The 20228-nt window shown below is 32.9% G+C and overlaps 1 long non-coding RNA gene across 1 annotated transcript in view; it reads right to left on the reverse strand.

The window, feature by feature from the left end:
* Positions 1 to 15203: 15203 nt before the first annotated feature.
* The window catches only part of LOC134855598 (uncharacterized), a 31125-nt gene continuing 26100 nt past the window's right edge, over positions 15204 to 20228 (reverse strand). Inside the window, exon 4 of the long non-coding RNA XR_010164513.1 lies at positions 15204 to 15321. This is a non-coding gene — a long non-coding RNA (uncharacterized LOC134855598). The remainder of the gene's footprint in view (positions 15322 to 20228) is intronic.

The following is a 20228-nucleotide window of genomic DNA, read 5'->3' on the forward strand; positions in this document are numbered from 1 at the left end:
GATGGAAAATCGGGTGGCGGAAAAGCAAAAAGTGGTATTATTGGGATTGGAGAGGTAAGATTGGTTGGGTGGGAATTTGATCGGTGTAGTGATCCAAGTTGGCGGCTCATCGTGGGCTAAAAAAATGATTATTTTGAGACTGAAAAGCGGTGGTATGGGGTTGTTCAATAATTTGTTCATAAGTATTATGATCTTGTGACTGGTGTGTCATTATATGTTGGATGGGACTTTGTGATGTGGTGAGTCGAAAATTTGGATTATGTGTGATGGCTAAATTTCGAAAATTTCGTGGGACTAGGGATAGTGGATGGTTATTTGGTAGGGGTGGTAATTGTGGTGCCGTTGGCGTTATGTCTACATTGTTATGTTCTTCGTCGTATGTATTTTGTCGTGTTGCTATTTTTGTGTTATATTCTTTTATTTGTGCGTCTAAAAGAATTTTGTTTATAGATGTAGAAAAGATTCTAAAAAATCCTGCAAAGAGTATGCGTGCTACGCTTGCTTGTCTGTTTACTTGTGTGTGTATAGCACATGTGTTGTAGATTCCTTTTAAAAGTGAGAAAAGAAATCCAATAAAGTTAAACATTGCGTATAAAATAGTCAATTTTTCTAAGATGTAGTAGGGCCATCCTAGAAAATCGAGGATCTCATTTTTGAGTGTAACAAAGCTAAAAATGTTAATTGGTGATATATCTTGGGGACGGTATTTTTCACCGTTTAGATATATATAATCTTTAATGTCTTTAAAATATCCGCTATAGTCTTGCGTGTAGATATCGGCAAATCCTGCGGTTTCCGCAAGTTTGCGTAAATTTTGATCTATTGATTGTCTTTGTATAGTGTCCATTTGTGTTAATAATTCTTGGAATTGTTGTGTTCTAATGTGATGTTGAATATCTGATTTTGAATAGATTCCTATTGATTGTAAGTCTATATTTGGGTTTCGAGCAATAGCGCGAATGCTTTCTGGTGAAAATTTTTTGAGTGATTGCATTAATGTGGGATATGGAGTGAGAAGATAATATTTATTTTTATCAGGGTTTAGTTGTACTACATTGTGGCTGTTTTCTGATCCACATGGGACTGCGGTATCCCAGAAATAGGTTCTTCGTGAAAGTGTATCCACGAAATGTACTTTATTCTTATAAAAGATAGGGATTCTTTTATAACATCGTTTATCTTCAAAAACGTATAGTGGTGATACTTTTTTAGTACAAGTATAAAACCATAAGATGTTTCCTTCATAGTCTAAAAAATTTGATCTATTTCCAGATAATAAGTATCCTGCATAGGGTATTTTTAATACTGCTAGTGCAAGTGATTGTAATATTTGTGTTCGTTCTAATTCGCATAGTTGGTGTAGTGTTTCTAATTCGGAGAGTGACATTTCTTGAAAAATTCGGCTAATTGTATAATCTAGTTTCATATCTAAATGAATATCATAGTGGATATTACCGAAATATGTAGTATTCATTAGTGATAATTCTTGTAAGCGTGTGCTTCTGGTGTCATGGGGTTTTAGATGTCCACCAGGTTGTCCGTTGCTTTTTTCAAAATTAACTGGTATATAGGATGTTCCTTCGTTTGGAGGATGACCTGTGGCATATGGGTCAAGTTTTATTTTTCCAGTGGTCATGTCGAATCCTTTTTCGTATTCAACTAATATTTCAGAGTATTGTGTTCTGTGAAGTGGATTCCTGTATTTACATGCAAGTTCTGTTTCTTGATATATTTGAAAACGTGTCAATTTATTTTCTATATTGTCTATGTTTCTAAAATTAGAACTTAGTTTTCGTGATGGATGGACTTGTTCATATGGAATTGATTGTATAAAGTATTTTTCGTGAAATTTTATCATACGAGCGTGTATTCTTGCTACTTGAAATGTTGTACATGTATCTTCGGGGAACCAAACAATTGTTGCTTGTGTTCTCGTTGTAGGGTCGCAATAACCTTGATCATTTTTACAAGGTAATCGGATTCCTTGATAGATCATTGTATTATCTGATAAATCTCGTGTTAGTTGTATTTTTTCGAGTTGTATTTTCCAATCGAAAAACATTATTTCTTGGTATCCTTTATTTTTTGTGTCTGCTTTGCAGTTTGATGGGTTATTTATACCAATGTGTGGTATCCAATGTTTATCGTGTAGGTCATAGGTTAATCGTCCGTGTGCGCCGTTATACGGGTATTTTTCGTCTAGTTTTATATGTCCTTGGTGTCTTTCAAGTTGTGATTGATGTACAGAGTCTGAAAAAACTTGAAAGTTAACTAACTTTCTTTCGGAGTTTTTATTTTGTGTGATGTTTAGTCTAAGTAATTCATTTTTACAATCGTCGGGATTGAGATGTAAAAGACGTTCTATATTACTCTGATAGAATGATTCATGGTCAAGTCGGTTTTTGTTTCCGTTCGAGACTTGTGAACAATGTACTTTCTTTTCGGAAAATGTTGCTGTGAATTTATAACCTGTAACTGTTGTTGCTCGGGCTTTTGAATAGAGTGTTGCTATTACATTTGTGGTTTCTATAGCTTGTGGTTCTGTTTCACATTGTGATACTTGATTTATTGCATATTTGTGTAGTGTTTTTTGTTCATTTTCTTCACAATCGTAATGTGTTACTAATAAATCTTGTGGTCCTGTACGAGGGGAAGGGTATATGTTTTGATTTGAGATTACTAGAAAAAGGAGTTGGAGAAAAATTAATAATTTTAGAATATACATGTGTATGATAATCCTGAGTATGGATTATAAAATGTAATGTAGCCAATTGTGTTTTTGGTATATCTGTCGTATTTGTATATTACTTCAGTAGTTATAAACGGTGGTGGTAGTGATTGAGCTGTTATGTTAGGTGGGTTTAATGGGTAGGGATGTTGGGTAATATTGTTTAACTTAACTGTGATTTCAAACTTTAATTGTAAACTGTTTTGTTGGAGTATTTGAAAATTGTGATCACGGATATCGTTGTGAATATCTTGGCGATATTGTAATCTATTAAGTGCCCAGTTATGAAGGCGGTTACTTTCATGATGTTGTCCAAATAATGGTGGAGGTGCTGTAAATGTATTCCAATCTAATCTTAAAGGAATATTTATTGATAATTGTTCTCGATATCTGGCGTCGAGATTATTTGGAAAATTTAAGTTAAAAGGTGGTGGTGAAATCTGGCTTATTGATGGTGTTGATGGTAGTGATAATGTTTCTGGTAGTGATGAGGATGTTGTTGTATCCGTAGAAATATCTATTGGATTATTGACTAAATTTAATTCACCTTGTGTAAATGAATGTGTTGTCCAATATGGTAGTCGTGATGCCTGGTTTGGGGGGTTAAAGGGATTTTCACGTATTTGTTCAGATGTTGGTGTTGAACCTAAGTAATCTGATGGTAGGCTTGAGGTGCTACGTTGTGAAAGAAGCGTAGGGGTTTCTGGTAATATACCAATGGGGTTTTCTGGAGTGTTTTGTGATGGGGATTGAGGTATATCAAAATGAACTCGGGGAGTTTGAAAATTTCTGTTTCGTCGAGGATGTATAATTTGTCTATTTATTTCGACTGTATTTTGGTTTTGACTAGGATTTCTTATTCTACTTAGTTCTTGTGGTAGTGTTGGGTATAGGTTATATGTTGGTTCGCTTAGAGGTGCTTGTCGTTGAACTGGTTCTAGTGGTTCTGATAAACGAGCATGTCGTTCTTCAAAAGTGTATGGATTGTCTTGAAAAGAAATTCGTGTAGATGTTTGAGGATTTTGAGTAGTTGAAGGTGGTGTTGGGTTATCTTGGGATGATGTCGGTGAAGACTGATTCTGTGACTGTTGGGTAGCAATTTTTGATGGATTTTTGAATTGTTACTTTAGTGGGAAGGTTTATGTTTATTATAATATTCTTCCAAAAAAATAATTAGAAAAATTGTTGCTAGGGCAAATGTGATGATTGCTTTCTTTATACATTTGCATATTGTCAAAATGAGGGATGATAAAAATGTTATGAAAATTACAAACAATAAAAAAATATCAGTTCTACTGAAAATTGTTCGTATCATTTAGACAAGTTGTATAAATCGTACCTGTGGATATAATCAAGGGTTTTGGAAAGTTGGAGGAATAGTTCGAGTATAGTGTAGAAAATTAAAAAAATGTTACAAAAAATGATTAGGGTTATTAGAAAAGATTCAAGTATATCAAAAAGAAATATTATAAAGGTTTCAAGTATTGTAAAAAAATGTTTAAGATTTATGAGTATTTGAGTAACTGATTGAGAGAAGAGCATTTAAGAAATGATCTTTTGGTCGAATATTTTTTGCTGTTTGAGGCGATTTTCAAGTGTGGTCGGATTATTTATTAGTTTTTTGACAAGTGGGTTGAGTTTTGTAAAAAATTGTTGGGGGCAATTTTCATGGTGATCGGGAGGTCGTCTTTTTCTTTATTTTTGTTTGTCAAATGATCCGGAGTATGGTGAGATTTTTATACTTTAGGCTAATTAAAATGTTCATTTTGTTACTTTAGGCTAAGTTAACAAATTTGTTTTGGGGGTATTCGTGGTCTGAGTTGGGGAAATATTGTTGATCTTTGGGTTATTAGATAAGGGAGGGGTATGGTATTATGGTGATATTTATTTTAGTTGTCAAGTTGGAGTGGTTTGCTTATTTTTGACCTGGAGGTCGTAAAGTTATAGTTATAGATGTGCCTGGAGTTCTATATTATTCGTTTAATTGGTCTTAGTTTGAGTTAGAGAAAGTGACGGATTGGATGAATCCTATTGGTCTATTTTGAACTAGAATTATTGCGTACTTGTCAGCATGTTATTTTGAAAAATGTAAATGAAAAATGTTTCGGAGGTTTCAAGGTTGTGAAGTATAATGTTAAAATTACTTTTGAAATTCCACTTTCTTTAAAATTTTAGATTGGGGGATGAATATTTTATAGTTTTTACGTGGTTGATTTCGGAGTCTTGTTGTTTTTCGATTTTCTGATTTGTCGATTTGTTCTTGGGGTATTATTTGTTCGGTCATTTTTCTATTTTTTCTTTGTTTTGGGGATTCTTTATGGTTTTGTGTATTGTTTTTGGTGGCGGTTGGTTTTGTGTTTTGATTTTCGGTGGGGTTATCATTTTGTTCTGTGTTTTTCAGATGTGGTTCATTTTGAATGATTTTTAATCCTGTGAAAGAATATAATTGAGTTAATTCGCGGAGTGCGTATTCTTTTGGGTAATAAGGTAATAGGTTGTTTCGATGTTGAACGATTTCTTTTTTGTTTGAGTCGGTAATTTTATATGTGACCTCAGTGGGTCTTGCAATTATTTGGTATGGTCCTTTTCGAAGGGGTTGTAATTTTTTAGAAATTCCTTTTTGAGTATTAAAATTAGGTATTAAAACAAATGTTCCAATTTTTAATTCGGAGGCTGGTGTAAAACGTGAATTGATTTGTTCATTAATGTTTTGTCTTTGTAATAACTTTTTTGTTATTTTTTGATAAATTTCATTGTGTTTTTTATCTCTATTTAGAATCCATTCGGTGTGTGTACCGGAGGCTAGTTTAAGAATTTGTGGGTGATGAAAATGATCTTCATCGTGTGTATGTAAAGGTAGGTTATAACAAATTGAATCTTTATTTGGTTGACAATAACCTTGTGCGTTTTTATGAGAATTTGCTGTAAACATTATTGGTTTGCGTGGCTTTTGGTTAAAAACCATTTCGTATGGTGACATTCCTAAAGTTGTCGTAATTTGTGAATTATATGCTAAGGGAAATAATTTTACATCTGCTGACCATTCGGTATATTTTGTATCATTTCCGTTGATGATACATCTAAGATATTCTTGTAATGAACGGTTCATACCTTCGACTAAGCCGTTTGTCCAAGGTGCATGAGATGTACGAGGTTTGTGTTTAATGTTATATAAATGACATAGTGTGATAATTTCATTATTTATGAATTCTGTACCGTTGTCTGTAACTAAAATTTCTGGTAGTCCGAATTTTGCTATCCAGTGTTCATAGAGTGTTGTGTAAGCGTAATAAGCGTTACAATGTGGTACTGGGTTAAGTGCTACATAATGTGTAAATGCGTCAACAATTACCATAATGTAGGAGTTTCCTTCGGATGAGGGTGAAATTGGTCCTTTGGTATCAAATGAGATACGATGATTAAAGTACAAACTTTGTCCTTTAAAATCTTGTTTTTGTGCTATTTGTTTTTGATTTGGGTAAGGTTTATTTAGTTGACATACTATACAATCATTGCATAGTACTTTTATCCAAATTGGTGCATTTGGGAAGTAAAAATTTTGTATAAAATTTGAATATGTTTTTTCTGATCCAGAGTGTCCTTTAATATTTTGTGTATGTGAAATATTAAAAGCTATAAGAATCATACTTAAAGGGAGACAGGGAACTGTAGATTCATTTAGTTTGTATTCTAGAAGGTCTGTGTTTTCGTTAATTGTTGTATTGTTGAATTTTCGAAAATATCTGAGGAGTGTTTTGTTTCCTAGAATAGTTGAATCTGCCTTGACAGGTTTAGTTTTATATTTGTGCCATGTTTTTAGTTGTCTAATTATCGGGTCAAGATTTTGATATTGTTTCAGTGTTGAAATTGTAATTGTTTCTGTTGGAGGGAGAAAAATGTTTTCAATTTCGAATTTAGATAAGGGTATTGTATCAAGTGGGTCGTGGAGGTCAAAAACTTGATTTATTGTGTATTTTGAATCATTTGTTTGTGGTCCTGATAAATTTATTTTATCAGTTAAATCTTCTTTTTCAATTAGTGGAAAATGGTCTTTCTTAGGTGGGTGTTGTTTTATTCTTTTTTGTTGGGTGTTGTTTTTTATCCATTGTGAATATGGGATTGGTTTAAAAGTTGATGTTCCAAGTAGATCAACTTCATAGTGATTATTTTGACAATCTAAATAAAGTGGGAAATGTTGTAAATTATTTATTTGTGATTGTTCAACGTCAGTTTTTACTGCATATTTGCATTCCAATCGGGGTGATGTTTCGTTTTCTGCAAGGTAGAATTTTATGTTTTTGGGTATTTCAACTGTTGTTTTTCGTGTAAGTAATTCAGGTGGTGTATTTCGACTTAAGGTGTCTGGTAATGCAAGATTTTTTCCTGCAGTCTAAACTATATGTAAGTTTGGAAATTTCATTAGAATTAGTTGAAATCTGTAAACTCGGTGGTTTGGGTTAGATTTTTGTGTAAAGAGAAAGATGATTGGTTTATGGTCTGTGAATAAAACTGTGGGGTGTTTTGATCCAAGTATCAGAAATTCATATTCTGTCAGTGTATATATTATGGCTGTACATTCTCTCATTAGAGTTGAGAGTCGTAGCTCTGCTTGAGTGAATAATCGAGAATTTGCTGATATGAGGTTCATTTTATTTGTACCATTATGTGATTGTAATAGTGCTGCACCGATGCCAAAGTTCGAAGCATCGCACATTGCATAAAATGGTTGATTTGAATCTGGAATTGTGTTTGAAATTTGTTCAGTTAAAAGTTTCTTTATTTCTTCAAATCGTGTTTGATGTTCTGTGTTCCATTCAAAGTTATTTTGTTGTCTAAGGATGTTATAAAATGGTCGTAGATATAATTGCATTTTATAAACATATTTACTTAAAAAGTTTAACATTCCAAGAAATTCTTGGATTTTCTTTTTATTTGTTGGTGGTTGAAGTTTTTGAATAGCGTCAATGCGTGATTTCAATGGAGTGATTGTTTTTCTTTCTATATTATGTCCTAAGAATTTAACTCTTGTCAAAAAGAAGTGTGATTTATCGGGGGCGGCCTTCAGATTTTCGTTCTGAAGTATTTGGTGATATTTTTCTAAAACATTGAACATCTCGTCTTTTGTTTGTGATTGCATAAAAACATCGTCTAAATAGGTGATTGCGTTTTTCTTGAGTATTAGTGGTCTAAAAATTTTGCTCATAAAAGCTGAAAATGCTGCTGGTCCTATGGATATTCCATAGAATAAGCGGTTGAATTCATATTGTTGGTTTCCGATAACAAATTGTGTTAAACGTTGTGATTGTTCATCTAGTGGCATTTGATTGTATGCACTATTCATATCGGCGGTTGTAAAGTATTTGCCGTTTATTTTTGTTAAAATAACTTGTATTGGTTCAATGGGCCAATTACATTTTGATTCATCTATAAGTGAATTGAGGTATCTAGCATCGAGAACGATTTTTAATGATTCTCCTTTAGCTAGAATGATAACGGGGTTGATAAATGTGTTCCCTTTTGGTTGTTCTTCTTTATTAACTGGTGATATAATGTTGTATTGTTCTAAAATATCGAGTAATCTGTTCACTTTATCATGTAAGTGAATTGGTACTTTACTTGCTCTCTGTTTTTTGAAAACTGCGTCTGGTTTTAACGGGAGATGTAGTGATGAACTGATTTTTCCAACATCGAATTTTGATGTTGCATAGACTGATGAATATTTAATTAGCTGTTTGGCTAACTTTTCGAATTCGTCTTGTGTTATTTGTGAATGTTGGAAATTAAACATTGTTTAAAATTTCTGTTGGTCCTCTGTGTAGTTACTTATGTTGAATGTAGGTTTGAAATATGGAGTTTTTGTGAAATAATCCGTATTTCTGTTTTCGTTACTTATTATATTATTTATAGATAATTCTTCATTAAGAATTGTAGATTGGCAAATATCTAGTAATTGGAGTATATTATTAACGCGATAGGCTTTTTCGTGTATTGGTGATATTGTAGCGTTGGTTTCACAATATCCTAAAAGTCCTAAAGGTAATGTTACTTGGTAAGGTGTGTTGTTATAGACATGTAAGGAAATGATATCTGAATTCGAATTTTTCAAATATTTTATGGATGAGATTGTGATTTTGAAAAATTTGTGAATAGGTTTGAATTCAAAATCTGACATATAAAATTTTTGTTTGTTTTGTTCTTTATCATATTGGTGAACTTGTTTGATTGAAAAATTATAGATATTTCCTGATAGTGGTTTTAGGTGTTTTCTTTGTTGGTTAAATATCGGGTAGAATTTTGAAAAGAATGGTGGTTGTTTACTTAATCTTTGAAAAAATGTTAAGGATGTTTCTTTTGTTTTTGTATATTTATCTTTGATTAATATTTTACTATTTAGTATGTTAATTGTTGGTATATACTTCGAAATAAATGGTATTCCAATGATATTATATTTAATATCAGTGATATGGAATATTTGTTTAAATGGCTTATTTAAAATTTTGCTTTGCTCCATTGTTCTGGTGGGGAGGAGAAATAATTGGATTTTTCCGTAGTTTATCAATGTTGATCCTTGTGCTGTTGCTAACTTACTGGAGGTTTCAAGAGGTGTTAGCTTTGGGTGTAAAGTTTTTATTTCATTCCATGTGGGGATGTTTATTATGTTTGATTCTGCTCCTGAATCAATTAAAAAATCTATTTCAAGGTCTGGTGGTTGAAATTCTTTATTTCTTGGGCTTTCTAAGAGAAATGGTATTGTCCAAATTTTTTCTTTGGGTTGTTCTTTTTGTATATTTTGATAAATGTGGTTTGTATTCAAGCATTTTGTTTTGATATTTTTATTGGTTTGATTTGTAGTGTTAATCTCATTTGTTTCTTGCATCGTTGGTGTGGAATTTATGGGTGTAGTGTAATAATTTTGAAGAAATTCTGATTGATTTTCATATGTGTGTGATGAAAAAGGTTGTTCATATATGACAGATTCATAGTCATTTTCGACTTTTATCATATTGATAGAAAGAGTGTTTTCAGTATCACTTTCTGAATCTGATGATGTACAGTTTATTTGATTGAGTTGTAACGTATCAGTTACTGTGTCATCAATACCTGGAGGGTCTGATGTTGTTTCGGGATTAGATTGTACTTGATTAATATGTCTTTGATGTTTAGGTGTACTACTTCTGTGGCGATTATTAGAATTATTATAGTTATTATTATTCCGGTGTGGTGATTGGGAATAATTTCTATAACGATTATTATAACTTGAGTGTCGATTTTGTGAATTATTTCGCGATCTATTTTGATAATTGTTGTTTGGTCTGTTATAGTTCGATCTATTATATGAGTTATTCCTTGATTGATTGTTCGGGTAATTCTGGTTTCGGTTGTTTGAATAACTTCTATTTCGATTATAGGAGTAGTTTCTATTCCTATTGTATGATGAATTTCGTGATTGGTTGTTTGGATAGTAGTTATTTCTTGATTGGGAATTAGATCTAGAAACAAATCGTTGTGTATTTGAATGTGATCTGGAGTAGTTATTTCGACTATTTGGTCTATTGTAGTGATTTTGTGATGAATTATGCGTGTTTCTTCGTTCTGGTGATCTTCCTCTATAACTTGAGTTATATGGTGATTGATTTCTTGTATAATTTGTATTGTTCGGGGGTGGTTTTCCTGAACTGTTGTTGCTGTAGACTGTTTTGTTCGGTAGGTTTTGATCTTTTTTCATGTATTGATGGAATGATTTATTTGGTTCTTTATATTTTTGAGGTTTATTTTGATTGTCTTGCTGTTTTTGTCTACATTCGGAAATACTATGTCCGTATCGTCGGCAATAATTACACCATTTTTTGAAAGATGGTTTGCCTTTAAAGTTTGGGTTCTTTTCGTAAATATTGAGTATTTCAGTGATTTTTTCAACGAGGTCTGTCTCTGATTCCTGTATATTATTAATATTAGTGGGAGTCGTTTCAATTCTGTTAACGTATTGTAATTTCAGATTTTCCGTTTCTTCTAGTTTCATCGTGATTTCTGCTTGTTCTAATTTGTCTACTAGTTTTCGAAAATCTAAATCGGGTTCTCGAATTGAAGAAGGATGGGATGCTCTCTTTTTTATTGCTATTTTCCTTAATTGTGGTGTTAAGGTCATCATTAAGATTTCTGTCATCTTTGTGTTTTTATAGTCATGTGTATTTAATGAATATGCTTTTCGAACTAGTGTTTCGATTCGTACTGCTATTTGCTTGATGGTTTCGTTTGGTAATCTGCGAATTTCATTACATAAAACTCTTTGTTGTTGTTTGTTTCTTTCGGAGTCAAACATTTTTGAAAATTCCTGTGTAAACCTTTTCCAGTTTGATTTTATTTCTAGAGGTAGTACTGAAAACCATTTTTGGGCTGCGCCATCTAAGGTTGTTTGTATTAACGCTGTGCGTCGATGTATCCAGTTTTGATGTAGTGGCGTATTAATTGGTTCAGGTCCAATATTCAAAATCAGGTTTGCTGTTACTGCATTTAAATAATCTTCTACAGAGTATTCAGGGTCTGTTCCTGTGAAAACCATTAAAGGTTTGTTTGATGTTATTGATGATCCACCCATAAGGTATGGATTCATTGTCATTTGTAATGATTCTGCTGCATTTGGCATTTGAGAAAAATTTGAAAGTTGGTTTCTTGTTATTTCATGTTGTTGGAGATAATATGGGAGTGGTATTTCATTTTGCATTTGTGATGGTTGATACGAGTGTGCAGTCATTGGATTTTGTTGTTGAATTGGTTGAAAAGATTGTGTATTAATTAGATTTTGTTGTTGAATTGGTTGTTGATGTTGTGCATCTATTGGTTGTGGAGAAAAATTTCTATGATTTGTACGTGTTCTCTGTAGTCCTTGTCTACGATATTCTTGAGTATTTGGTGCAAATATATCTGGTTGTAAGAAATCATCATCTGAGGATAAATAATCCATTTGATAAGATGTCTGTTTTTTATTTTTATTTTGTTGAAAAAATGGGTAATTTTCACTGTGATCCTGTGGAGGATTTGTTTGGAAATTTATTGAATTAGGTTGGGTCATTGGGTTATCCCAATTTCGAGATCTTGTATATTGGTTAAAATTTCTTTGTGGTTGATTATATGTTTTTGATGGATGTGTATAATTATAATTATGGTCTGTAAAGTTGTTTCTAGTGAATGTTTTGCGTGTTTTTGATGGTATTGTCATGGGTCTGTATGTTTGGTAATCCATATGTGAATATTTAGGGGCAACTGAAGGTTTAACGGTTGATTGTAAGGTTACCTGTGTTTGTGAAAGATTTGTATTTCTTGGTGTTGTTAAATTTGGGCGTATTGGTGAAATACTTTGTTGTGTAGTTGTTGTGTGTACAATTTCTTCATTTATGAAGTGTGATGGTGTTTGGATATCTTGTTGAGTAAGATTCCTAGTTCCATTGAGGTTTTCATTGTGCATGACTGTAGAGTTTAAACTATTATTTTGTGTATCGGGCAAAAATGTATTATAGTTTAATGGTGTTGCATCAATGGTGAATGGTAATATTTTTACATAATCTCTTATGTAAGATATCGTACTTATTGCTTGACTTGAGATTGATTGTGGGAAGCTTATAAATGCTAAATGAGACCATTCGGGGTCCCAAACATAATCTGATTGTTCTGTGATAGCGGTATCATCGTTCGAGTTTTGGGGTCTAAAATTTTTTCTTGCTTGTGCAATTAAATCAATATTGTGTGTGAAATAATCTATTATGAACCATGCCAAAATTTTTTGTAGATCGTGTTTTGTATGTTGTGAAACGTCGTCTTTCGTGAAATTTTCTTTAATGATGTTTAAATAACTAGAGAGTAGTGTGATTTCATGTCGTACTCTTAAATGTTTAGATGTTTCTGTCGGTGAGACATTTGTTATTGGGATTTCGTTTTCTAATATCGAAATATAACTATATATTATTGCGAAAACTTCATTGGTGAATATGGAGTTTGCTCTTTGTGAGTTATGATATTGGATGCTTTTTATATATTCTGAAAAAACTTTTGAAAATTCTAAATCAAGATCGTCTGTTTGAATTGTATATTTTCTATTATTATGGTTTGGTGAGGTGAATTCTATGGAGTAGATTCCATACTGTTGTGTTATGTTGCATATATCTTTTAAGTAGTGGTCTATGATTTGTCTTTTGATTTTTACATCTGGGAACTCTGTTTTACAGGGACTGATTCCGGGTTCAAATAAATTTAATAGTAAATTTTTGCAAAATATATGCTGTCCTCTATCAGTGGTTGCATCTATTATAAAAGGAAAGATTTCATCATCATCTGGGGTTTCGTCACCTGGGGTGTGCGTTGAGCTCATTTTTTCGTTCGATGACTGTTAATATGTAATTATTAATGTGTCGAATTGGTTGATTCCAATTGTATAAATGTACTGGTTTGTGTTTATACTGCTTTTTTATTCTTCTTTTTCCTCTTTTTGATGAATTTGAAGTTGTTTCTGAGTCAGAAAAATATAATTGATCGTGAAGTGGGCAATTTTTATCTATTGATTCTTTTAGTTTGTAAAGTTCGTCTAAACTGTTGGTTTCTGATTCTGAAAATGCGTTTCGATTTTTTGAAAATCTTTTTCGTGTTATTTGTCTTTGTTTCGTTATTATTTTTCTTTTTAGTGTTTGTCGTTTTGTTCGAATGTATCCAACTGTTTGTGTATGAGGTGTGATTACAAGGTCGTATTTTTTGTTATCTATTTCACAATTGTGTAAAACGATTGTTTGTTTATTTCCTAGGTTTTTAAATGACATAAGGTTTAGGATGACGGATGCAAAAGGTTGTTAAATGATTTCTATTTTCCTAAACTGTTAGTTCTTACGATTTTTTGGTTAGCTTAACCTGGGTCTATTTGTTCAGGGTTGGAGAGAAAAGTATATCGATTCCGAAGAATGATTTTTTACTTTCTCGTGGCTAGTATAAGTTAAGGTGTTAACTTACTTAATCTTACTTAGGGGTAGTGATTGTGTTCAAGGGTTGGAGAATAGTAAATCGATCCACAAGGTTCAGGTATAATTAGAACGCGAGTAGTTCGTTAGATACTATTTTAAACTTACTAAGTCTAAGATTTATCCTGGGTCTGTTAAGAGGGGGGGTCAAGTGAAGGATGAATAACCGAAGTTCTTCACTGTTTATCCTAATTTGAATGATTAGTTTTGTTTAAAAATTTCTATTAGTCTTAGGTCTTTAGAAAGGGTTGGGTAGTGAATCGACGTTTGAGGTCGTTAGACACTAATTAAGTGGGTGGGGGAGAACAAAGTTGTTCTGTTTGATCCAAGGATAAGCCTTGATGATCAAATTTGAAATTTAATTAAGTAGAAAATGATTTAAGATCCAAGGATAAGCCTTGATGATCTGGTTTTAAAATTAAGTGAATTTAAGTTTTAATAAAATTTTAAATGTGTGTAAAGGAAAGATTTAGTGTTTTGATGATATTAGTGGTTTTATGATTGCTGTTATGTTTTAGGTGATGGAGCTGGAACAACAGGATGATTTATGATTACTAACCATTTATTGTCATGCTACTAATTTTTATTTTTTATTTTTCAATAAATATTTTTCAAACATGTTTTGTATATTACTGCAGAGTTTTAGGAAAACGATCTTAGATCTTTTTATCAATCGTTATTGTATATTAATAATTTTGTTTAGCGCCTGAAATGATTTTGAAGATTAACTTCAAGGTTTTATGTTTGCAAATGAAAATCTAAATTCATTGCCAGTAGTATTCTAAATATAAAAGTTTGTTCTGGTTTTTGCCTAACTATCATATAGCTATATGGCAAGTTTCTACTTTGTCGTATGTCGTCTCTGGTTCGAGGTCTTCTTCCAATTCCGGGTAGTTCTGTTATGGTTCGGAATATTGGCTCTGATCTATTGAGTCGTAGAGACATTTCGATTAAATTATTGTCGTATAACATTTTGTAAATGTTTTTGTCTAATTTCTAATCTATTTTGGTTAATTCTAAGCTTTTAAGGTCTTGTTCGAGACTTATGGTCGCACCAGATGAGTTAGGACTGGGGTGTATAACTCATAGAGTAATTTCGGATAGGGTACACCGTCTGCTCGTCACGCTATCTTATTTTCGGCCGGATAGATTCGTGCAACTTCTTAGTCTAATACCGATCCTAATCTTACTCTTATACTATCTAGTCTCAGGTTGTTTAACTAGTCTCTGCTAGGCTCAATAGATCTAGGGTATACTGGTTTATTGCGGCTGCTGAAGTGCTCGGGAGAGTCCAACTAATTTCTAAGTTAAATTCAAATCTCTCTGGTGCTGAAATTACAAGTAACTTCAGCACTTACAAATAAGTGGGTTGTTAGTTAGATGGATCATGATTGGTTAATATTAAATACTTTACATTGGTAAAATATCTAATTTATCCAATCATAAAATGTAGTTTAGATCAGATTCCAACAGAATACTCGCTGGTTTTTGTCCCTTCCATGGCATTTTGACAATGTCCCTGATAGTAGAGAACGAATGCATTGCAGTATCGGTTTATCGGTCCAAACCATAGAACCAAATTGCCATCTGCTCCTGAAAAATGGTAATTTCATATCGTTCAAGCTATTTTCATGTATTAGCTTTTTGTTTGTTAATTGTTTTCAGTAATTGTGTTTTTTTATGTAATGGTGATACTCTATTACCGGCTGATTAATTCTTCGCTCGTACATCTAGTTGACAATTATAATAGAACTTAAGATAAATGAAAAAAAATTGCAGCAGAAAATACGGTTGCTGTAATTTTTTTGTTTTCCTTAATTCACTTCAGTTTTAGTTACAAAACGGGTCTTTTTTTGTTTTGACCTTGATATATTCAATTTCTCAGTAGAGCGATTGCTTTGTCACTTTTTAATGTTTTAATTTTGAGATTAATTCACACCTTACCTTTTTGAGTTTTTACGATCAAGGCGCAGCAAACAGTGGATCAATCATTTTCAACTAAGGGTGATCAAAAAAACAACAATTGGGTATCGAGAATCTAATTAACCCAATACACCTTCTAAAATACACCTTCTAAAACACACCTTCTAAAACCTCCCGCACTTGAGAATCCGACAAATGGCGAAACATAAACTAAGAAAACAGTGGAGCTTGAGAGAAGTATCGGCGAACATAAAATTTTGACGACGAAGGAAAAGCATTTATCAAGACCGAGACCAAGTTTTGGACCGAATGAGGATTGACTCAGCAGACAAAAAACTCTATTCTATTTTGTATCTCGCTCTCGGAAATGAAACAAAAAAAGTTGTCGGTCAGAAATTCAAAGGAGTAAATATCCTTCGAAATTTATCCATATCTTTTGTAGGAAAAACGAATGTCACACTTGAAAGGCACAAAAGTGAGTAGAAAACAACGAGACAGAGATTCTTTGAAACAATGTTAAGAGTCTTAGCTGAAATGGCGAAAAATGTGACTTATCGGCCGTATTACATGTCTGAAATGCGACGGTGCCTTCTCCAAAGGACACTTAGCAGTTCTCCCGACATAAAAAGGTGCTAAGTAGAGAAAGGTTCAAAAAGTGCATCACATAAGTACAGAGCTCACAATATCAAAAAAAGTTAGTTTCAATGTAAAACTGAAATTAATATGAATACTCAAACTTTAGATAAAATATGCTTTTAATAATGCTTCGAATCAACGGCATAGAAAGAGCGGCCGTTTCATTAGAAAACGTTGCTGAATGATAAACGCATGGTCAAAATCTGAATAGAGCATAATGACTCTATACTAAAGCTTACTTGAATTTTTGACAAGGACAGCAATTTACTCAAAACACAGTTTGAAATTTGACTCGAAAAGAAAAATCAAATAAATCTGATACTAAAAATGGACTAAACTAACCCTGTGAGCATTCTTAAGAGGAAAGACCTTCTTAAGTTGAAATTACCAGGCCTTTGTTTTTAATTTTATAACGCTGGATCAATCGACAAAAGACTTGTTTTGCGGTTTTACCGACAACGCCATGAACATCAAAGTCAAACTAGTGATCCCCAATTTTTTCAAACGATTGGTTTTATGAAAAATATCATTTTTTCTGAACCGATGGTCACGAGAAGGTTAAGACTGGAAATGATAACTTGCCAAAAGAGTGAAGTGAAGCCTCCCGCAAACGCTTTCCTCACTTCCAGATCAAAAAATTCAATAAGTCTAAAAATATTAATTTTTCCGGCTTCCGGCGGAAAAGACAGATAAAATTGAGCTCATCTTCGGGCCTCCCAAACAGTTTTTTCTTTCAGATTGGAAACTTCAATAGCCAGACAAAAAATACAGATTTTAACAAGCCGCGTAAATTATTTCATTTAAAAGTTTGACTGCTTTCCCTGCGCGTATTGGAACCAGTCGAATCTGAACTATTTGGACTCAAATCCGAAGGAATCATCTAAAAGCAGGAAAACTGTGAATAAAATAGATTTATCAGTCAATCATTATCACCAGTATAAAATAAATTTAAAAATTATTGAACTAGCTTTAGACAATCAACAGCAAATCAAGAACAAATGTTAAAAGCTAAACATACGAGAACAAAAGAAAACAATGCCGCACAAATCTCAAATGATTCTGTTGGAGAAGTTTGATTTACTAACTTAGACTTGAAAAACTCCTAAGCCTACTTTACTTAGATGATTTTATCAGCAACTAACGCAGTTTGAGCGCAAAGGTGGCAAAATTACTGAAGTTACCAGTTTATAACGGTATTTTAAGGGACATGGTGAAAAAACTTCAGAGGGTCATGAATCAACTATCGGAACAATCCCGCTTATAAAACGTTACCTTCATGATATTTTAAATGTTTCCAAAAGAAGCTTCTTAGATCACGAAAACACTGTTTATAAAACTTTATCCTTAGCAATTACAATTTCGTTGTTAATTGGTCAAAACGATATTTTTTTGTGGAAAAATTTAAATGGCCCGGATTAAAGATTACGAAAATAAGGTTCTCTCAAATGGTTTATAAACACAAAGAAAAAAGTTATACCTATCCTAGATAATCCCAAAGAATTAGGATCGTTCTTTGGTTCAACAAATATGTTAAATTCAACGCACAACTTATCAAGTCTGAGAAGCTCATAGAACTTTCTATCGAAAAAAAAAAAAATTTTGTCGAATGAAACGATAGTCACACATAGTCATTTGGGTAAAAAACAAAATATCTTGAATTTAAAGGAAAAACTTACTTCTGTTTTAAACCAAAAGCGCGAAAAAAGCTGACGCGTCAGATAGTAGACACAATGCATCCCTTGAACAACTTCATGGGAATTATCGGAAGATCGTTTCATTTGTCTCTATTTTTCAATCGCTCATGAAACTAAAAAGTTTACAAACAATCAAGAGCTTTCAGGGGTTGTTTGTGCAGTGGATTTTTTCAAAAACTATCTTTAAGGTTTAGATTTGAAAATTAAAACCACTGATCAAGGAGATAGCACCGGACTGGAACGCCGACGACCGATTCGAGGAGTGGTATGAGACAAACTGATTCCGAAAAAGAAACACTTACCTCCAGAAATGGGATACGAATCGGAATACCCGCCTCCCTCAAAACATTCTTTGTCAATGATCCCTTTCCAGAGTCCTTTTGAAGGCAACCCACTTCGGCAGACAAAATAAAGCTTTTATGAACATTTTTTCTTCGAGAAAATGTATCAGAAAACTATTACTCAAGAAAATTTACAGTTGAACGACTCGACGGAAAAATTATCAAAAACTTAGAAATCGTTTTGTCAAAATTCAACTTTGCTCATATTCGATCCTTCAAGGGGATAATTGTGCTTTCGTATTTTTGTAATCATAATGTTAAAGTCGGTACAAAGCGCACAACCCAGAAGAAATTAGCTTTTACCAAGGAAAACATAAGACCAGGCCCCAAAACCAGAAAGGGTATCGAGCTGTCTTCTTCGAACATCAGCATAATAACAATGACCTCGAATTATTTTCATAATAAGGCAAAAAGCACGAAGAAAAAAAAACTCCCAGCACAGGTTTTTAAACTTGAGACTATTTCATTTTTATTCCTTCGGATATGTCAGATAGTAGTGATGGGAATACATAGACGAAGGTTTCCTATGTACAGGCGTGGTTATGGAACGTAATATAATGGAGCACACTAACGAGTTAGAACCCTTCAAAGCCATCAATGATCCGCCTTCCTGCCTGAATAACGTAAGATCTGAGGTTTTTGTCGAATGTAACGACAGTTTGGAAAATGAAACCACGGATTGTCTTATCGGCATACGCAAAGACGAGACGCAATGAAGTTTTGATCTCAGCGATCACAACACATGAGTGCAAATTTTTCACCATTCCATCAGATTCAACTCCGCCGAGATACCCAACCGAAACCACAGTGATTTTTCTGGCATACGAGATATCCAACTCTTCAGACGAGGCCACAATAGAACCAAAGGCAAACGTTTCCAACGGTATTGAAACATTGTTATGTAGATCGATTAGAAACGTTGACCCACCAAAATTTTATCGTAACAGGCTGTTTATCTAGGACACAAATCAACTGGATCTAGAGAAGACCCCATCATGATGGATCACTTTTCCCAACCGAGTAACGAACGATCATGAAGACTCCAAATCCCTCAAATCCCTCGGATGCAACGAACAAAAATTCGGAGGACATCATTTCCATCGCTCTGTCAGCCCGGGTTGACCTCCATACTCCGAAAATCCTTATCATACAATTCCATACAACAAAAATCATTATCATACAAATCCATACATCAAGTGTATGGAGAAAATGATTGTCATACAATTTTCATACATTTTCGAAAAACAATAGAAAAAAATTAAACCATTTCTGCGGCTTTTTGAGAACAGTTGAACAGACTGATGACAAAAAAAAATTGATTTAAAATATTTTTTTTTTGAAAAAAATGCTTTCCATACAATTTTCATATATGGAAATTGTATGACTGGCATTTTTTGATGGCGACACAAAAATTTTTCATGTAATTTTGAAAATTAACGCCAAAAATTTTTTTTTTGTTTTTTTTTTTCAACCGCAAATCGAATTTTGTACGCAAAAAAAATCATTTTGTACGCAAAAAAAAAAACGCTGAAAATTTCTACATCTTTTGTATGGCTTGTTTATGTATGCCTTGATCAATGTCTGATAATTTGAAAAATCAAAAATCATAATTTGTGAAACATCTGGAAGACAATTCAGGCGGTTTTTTATGCATTGTAAATGTAAGACCATCCTACCTTTGGTGCTTTGAGCAACCAAGGTCTTTGTCACTTGTGTTCGGTTGCAAACACAACCCAAAGTTTTCCAGAAAAAAAATTTAGAAACAAAAAACAACTTTTTGATTTATGGAGAAAACACGTATTATTGAATTTCCATTTATGGGAAAATGTTTTTATATAGAGTTTTCATACAGTTTTCTGTAGGAATGGAATTGTATGAAATTGTATGAAAAGAAATTGCCCATTTA

The sequence above is a fragment of the Symsagittifera roscoffensis genome, chromosome 10 (genome assembly GCF_963678635.1).
Source record: "Symsagittifera roscoffensis chromosome 10, txSymRosc1.1, whole genome shotgun sequence".
NCBI classification, from domain to species: Eukaryota; Metazoa; Xenacoelomorpha; order Acoela; family Convolutidae; genus Symsagittifera; species Symsagittifera roscoffensis.